This window comes from Kogia breviceps, chromosome 10 (genome assembly GCF_026419965.1).
Source record: "Kogia breviceps isolate mKogBre1 chromosome 10, mKogBre1 haplotype 1, whole genome shotgun sequence".
In the NCBI taxonomy this organism is placed as follows: domain Eukaryota; kingdom Metazoa; phylum Chordata; class Mammalia; order Artiodactyla; family Physeteridae; genus Kogia; species Kogia breviceps.
The window spans coordinates 59,622,387-59,631,123 of NC_081319.1; positions in this window are offsets into that span (position 1 = coordinate 59,622,387).

Sequence of the window (8,737 nt, forward strand, 5' to 3'; positions counted from 1 at the left end):
CGTGGTCGCCCTTGCCCTAGGTAAGCTCAACAGAACAAAGCACTCTGTTTCTATTTCCTTCCAACACGTCTTATGTGAGGTAAGCAATTCCTCAAGGAGAGGGTCAGCGTGCGTTCCAAATTCCACAGAAGTACAGTTCGTGGTGTAAAACGACAGGAGTACAGAAGATGCAGAGACCTCTTGAGCATCCACCAGCGTCCGTCCTTTAGGGAGTTCGTTATCCCCAGAAGAGCGGGTATAGAAAAACGTGAATCAGCGAAGGGCCCAGTGGGTCAATTGTGTCTCTTTTGACATGCTAGACTCAGCCTGTAGTAAGGCTGGAAGTCAACCTGGAAACAGGAGTGTGATCTCAAAGGCTTTTTTCCCAGTTTTCAAAGTTCGGTTCCTAAGGCATCAAAGCAACCTGAAAAGCATTTGTAACGGCAGGCCTTTCAGTACATGCCAGCATGACTCAGCATAGACCATGAGTTACTTTTGTGGAAAGAAGCATTGTGCTTGCACTTCCTAGTTGCAAGCTCATCCTGCTCTGCTCTATAGCAAATGTGAAGCTCAATGTGAGCACAAGCCTAGGAGGAAGAGCTGGACTTAGCTTCCCTAAGTGAAGGAGTGCAACAGCTCCGTGAGCCCTAAATTGCTGCTCTGTGTCAGTTTATGGGTTAGAGGCTTTATCGTTCTCCTTGCCACCTCGTGACAGCAACCGTTTAGGCTTCAGCACTCTCTGTACCTCCACGATGCTCTGGGCCCTGTATGCAAAATCCAGCATCGCAGGCCTTTCAGAGTCGCTCTGTGTTTGCAGAGTAAGGTGCAGCACACTGCACTTTTCCTGGGGACGGTTTGATTTTCCGACCTCCAAACAGCTTCGCTTACACAGTTCAAGAATCCCTAACTCGCCAAGGACGTGGTCGCCCTTGCCCTAGGTAAGCTCAACAGAACAAAGCACTCTGTTTTTATTTCGTTCCAACACGTCTTATGTGAGGTAAGCAATTCCTCAAGGAGAGGGTCAGCGTGCGTTCCAAATTCCACAGAAGCACAGTTCGTGGTGTAAAACGACAGGAGTACGGAAGATGCAGAGACCTCTTGAGCATCCACCAGCGTCCGTCCTTTAGGGAGTTCGTTATCCCCAGAAGAGCGGGTATAGAAAAACGTGAATCAGCGAAGGGCCCAGTGGGTCAATTGTGTCTCTTTTGACATGCTAGACTCAGCCTGTACTAAGGCTGGAAGTCAACCTGGAAACAGGAGTGTGATCTCAAAGGCTTTTTTCCCAGTTTTGAAAGTTCTGTTCCTAAGGCATCAAAGCAACCTGAAAAGCATTTGTAACGGCAGGCCTTTCAGTACATGCCAGCATGACTCAGCGTAGACCATGAGTTACTTTTGTGGAAAGAAGCATTGTGCTTGCACTTCCTAGTTGCAAGCTCATCCTGCTCTGCTCTATAGCAAATGTGAAGCTCAATGTGAGCACAAGCCTAGGAGGAAGAGCTTGACTTAGCTTCCCTAAGTGAAGGAGTGCAACAGCTCCGTGAGCCCTAAATTGCTGCTCTGTGTCAGTTTATGGGGAAGAGGCTTTATCGTTCTCCTTGCCACCTCGTGTCAGCAACCGTTTCGGCTTCAGCACACTCTGTACCTCCACGATGCTCTGGGCCCTGTATGCAAAATCCAGCATCGCAGGCCTTTCAGAGTCGCTCTGTGTTTGCAGAGTAAGGTGCAGCACACTGCACTTTTCCTGGGGACGGTTTGATTTTCCGACCTCCAAACAGCTTCGCTTACACAGTTCAAGAATCCCTAACTCGCCAAGGACGTGGTCGCCCTTGCCCTAGGTAAGCTCAACAGAACAAAGCACTCTGTTTCTATTTCCTTCCAACACGTCTTATGTGAGGTAAGCAATTCCTCAAGGAGAGGGTCAGCGTGCGTTCCAAATTCCACAGAAGCACAGTTCGTGGTGTAAAACGACAGGCGTACGGAAGATGCAGAGACCTCTTGAGCATCCACCAGCGTCCGTCCTTTAGGCAGTTCGCTATACCCAGAATAGCGGGTATAGAAAAACGTGAATCAGCGAAGGGCCCAGTGGGTTAATTGTGTCTCTTTTGACATGCTAGACTCAGCCTGTACTAAGGCTGGAAGTCAACCTGGAAACAGGAGTGTGATCTCAAAGGCTTTTTTCCCAGTTTTCAAAGTTCGGTTCCTAAGGCATCAAAGCAACCTGAAAAGCATTTGTAACGGCAGGCCTTTCAGTACATGCCAGCATGACTCAGCATAGACCATGAGTTACTTTTGTGGAAAGAAGCATTGTCTTGCACTTCCTAGTTGCAAGCTCATCCTGCTCTGCTCTATAGCAAATGTGAAGCTCAATGTGAGCACAAGCCTAGGAGGAAGAGCTTGACTTAGCTTCCCTAAGTGAAGGAGTGCAACAGCTCCGTGAGCCCTAAATTGCTGTTCTGTGTCAGTTTTTGGGGAAGAGGCTTTATCGTTCTCCTTGCCACCTCGTGTCAGCAACCGTTTAGGCTTCAGCACTCTCTGTACCTCCACGATGCTCTGGGCCCTGTATGCAAAATCCAGGATCGCAGGCCTTTCAGAGTCGCTCTGTGTTTGCAGAGTAAGGTGCAGCACACTGCACTTTTCCTGGGGACGGTTTGATTTTCCGACCTCCAAACAGCTTCGCTTACACAGTTCAAGAATCCCTAACTCGCCAAGGACGTGGTCGCCCTTGCCCTAGGTAAGCTCAACAGAACAAAGCATTCTGTTTCTATTTCCTTCCAACACGTCTTATGTGAGGTAAGCAATTCCTCAAGAGAGGGTCAGCGTGCGTTCCAAATTCCACAGAAGCACAGTTCGTGGTGTAAAACGACAGGCGTACGGAAGATGCAGAGACCTCTTGAGCATCCACCAGCGTCCGTCCTTTAGGGAGTTCGTTATCCCCAGAAGAGCGGGTATAGAAAAACGTGAATCAGCGAAGGGCCCAGTGGGTCAATTGTGTCTCTTTTGACATGCTAGACTCAGCCTGTACTAAGGCTGGAAGTCAACCTGGAAACAGGAGTGTGATCTCAAAGGCTTTTTTCCCAGTTTTCAAAGTTCGGTTCCTAAGGCATCAAAGCAACCTGAAAAGCATTTGTAACGGCAGGCCTTTCAGTACATGCCAGCATGACTCAGCATAGACCATGAGTTACTTTTGTGGAAAGAAGCATTGTGCTTGCACTTCCTAGTTGCAAGCTCATCCTGCTCTGCTCTATAGCAAATGTGAAGCTCAATGTGAGCACAAGCCTAGGAGGAAGAGCTTGACTTAGCTTCCCTAAGTGAAGGAGTGCAACAGCTCCGTGAGCCCTAAATTGCTGCTCTGTGTCAGTTTATGGGTTAGAGGCTTTATCGTTCTCCTTGCCACCTCGTGTCAGCAACCGTTTCGGCTTCAGCACACTATGTACCTCCACGATGCTCTGGGCACTGTATGCAAAATCCAGCATCGCAGGCCTTTCAGAGTCGCTCTGTGTTTGCAGAGTAAGGTGCAGCACACTGCACTTTTCCTGGGGACGGTTTGATTTTCCGACCTCCAAACAGCTTCGGAAACACAGTTCAAGAATCCCTAACTCGTCAAGGACGTGGTCGCCCTTGCCCTAGGTAAGCTCAACAGAACAAAGCACTCTGTTTCTATTTCCTTCCAACACGTTTTATGTGAGGTAAGCAATTCCTCAAGGAGAGGGTCAGCGTGCGTTCCAAATTCCACAGAAGCACAGTTCGTGGTGTAAAACGACAGGCGTACGGAAGATGCAGAGACCTCTTGAGCATCCACCAGCGTCCGTCCTTTAGGCAGTTCGCTATACCCAGAATAGCGGGTATAGAAAAACGTGAATCAGCGAAGGGCCCAGTGGGTCAATTGTGTCTCTTTTGACATGCTAGACTCAGCCTGTACTAAGGCTGGAAGTCAACCTGGAAACAGGAGTGTGATCTCAAAGGCTTTTTTCCCAGTTTTCAAAGTTCGGTTCCTAAGGCATCAAAGCAACCTGAAAAGCATTTGTAACGGCAGGCCTTTCAGTACATGCCAGCATGACTCAGCATAGACCATGAGTTACTTTTGTGGAAAGAAGCATTGTGCTTGCACTTCCTAGTTGCCAGCTCATCCTGCTCTGCTCTATAGCAAATGTGAAGCTCAATGTGAGCACAAGCCTAGGAGGAAGAGCTGGACTTAGCTTCCCTAAGTGAAGGAGTGCAACAGCTCCGTGAGCCCTAAATTGCTGCTCTGTGTCAGTTTATGGGTTAGAGGCTTTATCGTTCTCCTTGCCACCTCGTGTCAGCAACCGTTTAGGCTTCAGCACTCTCTGTACCTCCACGATGCTCTGGGCCCTGTATGCAAAATCCAGCATCGCAGGCCTTTCAGAGTCGCTCTGTGTTTGCAGAGTAAGGTGCAGCACACTGCACTTTTCCTGGGGACGGTTTGATTTTCCGACCTCCAAACAGCTTCGCTTACACAGTTCAAAAATCCCTAACTCGCCAAGGTCGTGGTCGCCCTTGCCCTAGGTAAGATCAACAGAACAAAGCACTCTGTTTCTATTTCCTTCCTACACGTCTTATGTGAGGTAAGCAGTTCCTCAAGGAGAGGGTCAGCGTGCGTTCCAAATTCCACAGAAGCACAGTTCGTGGTGTAAAACGACAGGAGTACAGAAGATGCAGAGACCTCTTGAGCATCCACCAGCGTCCGTCCTTTAGGGAGTTCGTTATCCCCAGAAGAGCGGGTATAGAAAAACGTGAATCAGCGAAGGGCCCAGTGGGTCAATTGTGTCTCTTTTGACATGCTAGACTCAGCCTGTACTAAGGCTGGAAGTCAACCTGGAAACAGGAGTGTGATCTCAAAGGCTTTTTTCCCAGTTTTGAAAGTTCGGTTCCTAAGGCATCAAAGCAACCTGAAAAGCATTTGTAACAGCAGGCCTTTCAGTACATGCCAGCATGACTCAGCATAGACCATGAGTTACTTTTGTGGAAAGAAGCATTGTGCTTGCACTTCCTAGTTGCAAGCTCATCCTGCTCTGCTCTATAGCAAATGTGAAGCTCAATGTGAGCACAAGCCTAGGAGGAAGAGCTTGACTTAGCTTCCCTAAGTGAAGGAGTGCAACAGCTCCGTGAGCCCTAAATTGCTGCTCTGTGTCAGTTTATGGGTTAGAGGCTTTATCGTTCTCCTTGCCACCTCGTGTCAGCAACCGTTTCGGCTTCAGCACACTCTGTACCTCCACGATGCTCTGGGCCCTGTATGCAAAATCCAGCATCGCAGGCCTTTCAGAGTCGCTCTGTGTTTGCAGAGTAAGGTGCAGCACACTGCACTTTTCCTGGGGACGGTTTGATTTTCCGACCTCCAAACAGCTTCGCTTACACAGTTCAAGAATCCCTAACTCGCCAAGGACGTGGTCGCCCTTGCCCTAGGTAAGCTCAACAGAACAAAGCACTCTGTTTCTATTTCCTTCCAACACGTCTTATGTGAGGTAAGCAATTCCTCAAGGAGAGGGTCAGCGTGCGTTCCAAATTCCACAGAAGTACAGTTCGTGGTGTAAAACGACAGGAGTACAGAAGATGCAGAGACCTCTTGAGCATCCACCAGCGTCCGTCCTTTAGGGAGTTCGTTATCCCCAGAAGAGCGGGTATAGAAAAACGTGAATCAGCGAAGGGCCCAGTGGGTCAATTGTGTCTCTTTTGACATGCTAGACTCAGCCTGTACTAAGGCTGGAAGTCAACCTGGAAACAGGAGTGTGATCTCAAAGGCTTTTTTCCCAGTTTTCAAAGTTCGGTTCCTAAGGCATCAAAGCAACCTGAAAAGCATTTGTAACGGCAGGCCTTTCAGTACATGCCAGCATGACTCAGCATAGACCATGAGTTACTTTTGTGGAAAGAAGCATTGTGCTTGCACTTCCTAGTTGCAAGCTCATCCTGCTCTGCTCTATAGCAAATGTGAAGCTCAATGTGAGCACAAGCCTAGGAGGAAGAGCTTGACTTAGCTTCCCTAAGTGAAGGAGTGCAACAGCTCCGTGAGCCCTAAATTGCTGCTCTGTGTCAGTTTATGGGTTAGAGGCTTTATCGTTCTCCTTGCCACCTCGTGTCAGCAACCGTTTCGGCTTCAGCACACTATGTACCTCCACGATGCTCTGGGCCCTGTATGCAAAATCCAGCATCGCAGGCCTTTCAGAGTCGCTCTGTGTTTGCAGAGTAAGGTGAAGCACACTGCACTTTTCCTGGGGACGGTTTGATTTTCCGACCTCCAAACAGCTTCGCTTACACAGTTCAAGTATCCCTAACTCTCCAAGGACGTGGTCGCCCTTGCCATAGGTAAGCTCAACAGAACAAAGCACTCTGTTTCTATTTCCTTCCAACACGTCTTATGTGAGGTAAGCAATTCCTCAAGGAGAGGGTCAGCGTGCGTTCCAAATTCCACAGAAGCACAGTTCGTGGTGTAAAACGACAGGCGTACGGAAGATGCAGAGACCTCTTGAGCATCCACCAGCGTCCGTCCTTTAGGCAGTTCGCTATACCCAGAATAGCGGGTATAGAAAAACGTGAATCAGCGAAGGGCCCAGTGGGTTAATTGTGTCTCTTTTGACATGCTAGACTCAGCCTGTACTAAGGCTGGAAGTCAACCTGGAAACAGGAGTGTGATCTCAAAGGCTTTTTTCCCAGTTTTGAAAGTTCGGTTCCTAAGGCATCAAAGCAACCTGAAAAGCATTTGAAACGGCAGGCCTTTCAGTACATGCCAGCATGACTCAGCATAGACCATGAGTTACTTTTGTGGAAAGAAGCATTGTGCTTGCACTTCCTAGTTGCCAGCTCATCCTGCTCTGCTCTATAGCAAATGTGAAGCTCAATGTGAGCACAAGCCTAGGAGGAAGAGCTGGACTTAGCTTCCCTAAGTGAAGGAGTGCAACAGCTCCGTGAGCCCTAAATTGCTGCTCTGTGTCAGTTTATGGGTTAGAGGCTTTATCGTTCTCCTTGCCACCTCGTGTCAGCAACCGTTTAGGCTTCAGCACTCTCTGTACCTCCACGATGCTCTGGGCCCTGTATGCAAAATCCAGCATCGCAGGCCTTTCAGAGTCGCTCTGTGTTTGCAGAGTAAGGTGCAGCACACTGCACTTTTCCTTGGGACGGTTTGATTTTCCGACCTCCAAACAGCTTCGCTTACACAGTTCAAGAATCCCTAACTCGCCAAGGACGTGGTCGCCCTTGCCCTAGGTAAGCTCAACAGAACAAAGCACTCTGTTTCTATTTCCTTCCAACACGTCTTATGTGCGGTAAGCAATTCCTCAAGGAGAGGGTCAGCGTGCGTTCCAAATTCCACAGAAGCACAGTGCGTGGTGTTAAACGACAGGAGTACGGAAGATGCAGAGACCTCTTGAGCATCCACCAGCGTCCGTCCTTTAGGGAGTTCGTTATCCCCAGAAGAGCAGGTATAGAAAAACGTGAATCAGCGAAGGGCCCAGTGGGTCAATTGTGTCTCTTTTGACATGCTAGACTCAGCCTGTACTAAGGCTGGAAGTCAACCTGGAAACAGGAGTGTGATCTCAAAGGCTTTTTTCCCAGTTTTGAAAGTTCGGTTCCTAAGGCATCAAAGCAACCTGAAAAGCATTTGTAACGGCAGGCCTTTCAGTACATGCCAGCATAACTCAGCATAGACCATGAGTTACTTTTGTGGAAAGAAGCATTGTGCTTGCACTTCCTAGTTGCAAGCTCATCCTGCTCTGCTCTATAGCAAATGTGAAGCTCAATGTGAGCACAAGCCTAGGAGGAAGAGCTTGACTTAGCTTCCCTAAGTGAAGGAGTGCAACAGCTCCGTAAGCCCTAAATTGCTGTTCTGTGTCAGTTTATGGGGAAGAGGCTTTATCGTTCTCCTTGCCACCTCCTGGCAGCAACCGTTTAGGCTTCAGCACACTCTGTACCTCCACGATGCTCTGGGCCCTGTATGCAAAATCCAGCATCGCAGGCCTTTCAGAGTCGCTCTGTGTTTGCAGAGTAAGGTGCAGCACACTGCACTTTTCCTTGGGACGGTTTGATTTTCCGACCTCCAAACAGCTTCGCTTACACAGTTCAAGAATCCCTAACTCGCCAAGGACGTGGTCGCCCTTGCCCTAGGTAAGCTCAACAGAACAAAGCACTCTGTTTCTATTTCCTTCCAACACGTCTTATGTGCGGTAAGCAATTCCTCAAGGAGAGGGTCAGCGTGCGTTCCAAATTCCACAGAAGCACAGTTCGTGGTGTTAAACGACAGGAGTACGGAAGATGCAGAGACCTCTTGAGCATCCACCAGCGTCCGTCATTTAGGCAGTTCGCTATACCCAGAATAGCGGGTATAGAAAAACGTGAATCAGCGAAGGGCCCAGTGGGTTAATTGTGTCTCTTTTGACATGCTAGACTCAGCCTGTACTAAGGCTGGAAGTCAACCTGGAAACAGGAGTGTGATCCCAAAGGCTTTTTTCCCAGTTTTGAAAGTTCGGTTCCGAAGGCGTCAAAGCAACCTGTAAAGCATTTGTAACGGCAGGCCTCTCAGTACATGCCAGCATGACTCAGCATAGACCATGAGTTACTTTTGTGGAAAGAAGCGTTGTGCTTGCACTTCCTAGTTGCAAGCTCATCCTGCTCTGCTCTATAGCAAATGTGAAGCTCAATGTGAGCACAAGCCTAGGAGCAAGAGCTTGACTTAGCTTCCCTAAGTGAAGGAGTGCAACAGCTCCGTGAGCCCTAAATTGCTGCTCTGTGTCAGTTTATGGGTTAGAGGCTT